The sequence below is a fragment of the Rhincodon typus genome, chromosome 13, assembly GCF_021869965.1.
Source record: "Rhincodon typus isolate 14 chromosome 13, sRhiTyp1.1, whole genome shotgun sequence".
Classification (NCBI taxonomy): Eukaryota; Metazoa; Chordata; class Chondrichthyes; order Orectolobiformes; family Rhincodontidae; genus Rhincodon; species Rhincodon typus.
The window spans coordinates 63763215-63766004 of NC_063344.1; positions in this window are offsets into that span (position 1 = coordinate 63763215).

Sequence of the window (2790 nt, forward strand, 5' to 3'; positions counted from 1 at the left end):
CCAATAGTATGGAAACAGACCTCTTCGGCCCAACTGGTCCATGCTGATCAGGTATAGATTCACAGAATCATAACTATCCAATAGAATGGAAACAGAGCCTCGGTCCAACTGGTCTATGCCAACCAGATATACAGTCATAGAGATGTACAACATGGAAACAGGCCCTTCGGTCCAAGTGGTCTATGCCAACCAGATGTAGAGTCATAGAGAAATACAGCATGGAAACTGACCCTTCGGTCCAACTCATCCTTGCTGACCAGACAATGAGTTATAGAATCATAGTGATCCAACTGCATGGACACAGAACCTCTGTCCAACTTGTCCATGCCAACTAGATATAGAGTCATGGAGCTATACAGCATGGAAACAGACCCTTCGGTCCAACTGGTCTATACCGACCGCATATCCTAGTCCCATCTGCCAGCATTTGGCCCATATCCTTCCAAACTGCGTTCTGAGGAAGGATCACTCAACCTGAAACATTAACTGATTTCTCTCCACAGATGCTTCCAGACCTTTTCCAGCAATTTCTGTTTTTGTCCCTCTAAAGCTTTCCTTTCATATACTCATCCAGGTGCCTCTTAAATGTTACAATTGTACCAGCCTCCAACACTTTCTGTGGCAGCTGATTCCAGACACACACCACCCTCTTCGTGAAAAAGTTACCCCTTAGGTCCCTTTTATATCTTTCCCTCTCACCTTAAACCCTTGCCCTCTGATTTTGGACTCCCCTATCCTGGGGAAGAGACCTTGGCTGTTTACCCAATCCATGCCCTTCATGATTTTATAAACCTCAATAAGGTCAGCCCTCAGCCTCCAATGCTCCAGGGAAAATAGCCCCAGCCTATTCAGCCTCTCCCTACAGATCTAGCAAGGAAAGCAACTGGGGAAAACAACCACAAGGCAAAGTTGGGATAACCACAGGCAAACTAACACACAATCCTGGAGAAAAAAATCATAGGGATAACTATTTACTCATCTGAGATGTTCAGGTAGACTCGGGACAAAGAAACCCAATACTGATTAGAGAAACAGAGTGTGAGGGATTTCCAGAGACCTGCTAATAACTTATACATTGAATTTAACCAGATCGACCTGGTTAAACAGTCCAGCGGCTGGGCAAACTACCATCTGGTTTTGTCAGAGCTAGCCAGAAAGTCACTAACTTAAAAAATAGAACTACTTACTTGATTTTGAATGACGCTGGCAAACAAGCCCTGAAGAATTGGTTGTAATTAATCATGACCTGAATAAAATTAGACATAACAACACAATAAATTAAAGCAGAGTGGGCCATTGGACCATTTGACACAGCTCGCTATTCAAATCACATTCCTGCTCTGTCCACACATCCCTTCATTCCATTCATGTCCACAATTTGATTCATCTGTGTCTTGTGAGATGACTGAGCATCCACAACTCTCCATACAAGTGAAGAATATTCTCTTCACCCCAGCCCCAATTTTCGATGCCTTATTCTGAAGCTACTTCTTGACTCTGTTCGCTTGTGTAATGAGGCATTATTCTCTAGGTCGGCACTCTGTGCCCGTCCCTAGGTCATGGAGAGCCTGTGGTCAATTATCCAGACTATGCCTCCATATTCCAGATTCTCCAGTCAAGGGAAAGATCTTCTCAGCTCCTGCTCTATTAAACTCCATCAGAATTTTGCATGCCGTAATTAGGTCATCCCTCCTTCTGAACTCCTAGGACTATGTAAAAGCAAAAAATTGTGGATGCTTGAGATCTGAAATATCAAAAAACAAAACAGAAAGTGCTGGAGATACCCAACAGGTCTGGCAGTTTCTGTGGAGAGAGAAAGAGAAGCAATGCTACTGGTTCAATGTGACTCTTCTTTGGTTTTGAGGTCCAGTCATATTGGATTCAAAACATCAACTCTATATTAAGAAGAGAGGCATGGTTTTAATGTGAGTGAGAAGTCTCTGAAGTTTGCTCATGCATGCATTTTTAGTGAGGTTTTGCAGGTTTGAAATAGAGGTGAATGGATAAGTGCATTAGGAAAACAGGGTAAAAGAAAAGAAACAGACATTATCTAGCCTGGAAGCTCAGGCAGTGTATGCAACTTCAGTCATAGCAAAAAGGTACTGTCTGGTTAATATTCTCCAAAAAGTGAGGACTGCAGAGGAAAAGTCTTGAGTTGTTTAAGAGAGAAACATGCGGAAACAAAAAATAAATGCTGGAATCTGAGTGTATGCAAAACCCATGTGAGTGCTCTGAAATTGCTGAGAAGTCAGTAAGAAGAATGCTCCAGAATCCAGCTACAACTGTATCGACTGAACAAGAAACTTGAGCGTGGAGACAGGGTGACTCTTCGCTGAGGTTTTTCCATCTGTAAGGTTGTTGTTGAGGATAAAAGGTTGAGTCTGTATTTCTTATGTTTGTATTAAGCCCATGTAAGATAGTTCTTGCATAGTGCAACATCATGAGTGTTTTGATGATGTTATTACTGCCAAATCAGGTACCAAACTGAAATCTAGCTTGACAGATCACTTTTTAAATTAAACAGTCTTCCACTGAAACACAAACAAACAATGCTGGAGATTTGTTTTTAAAAGAATGAAATAGAGGTTTATTAAGCAAACAAAAAGATGATAAACTGTAACAAACCAAGCTGCGTGCTTGTGGCACAATTTGAAATTAGAGTGGGAGACAAATGTAGTGCATCAAAGTTTGCAGATGACACTAAGATGAGTGGTGGAGAAAAGTGTGCAAAGGACGTTGAAAGTCTGATAGGTTAGGTGAGTGGGCAAGGTTCTGGCAGATGGAGGACAA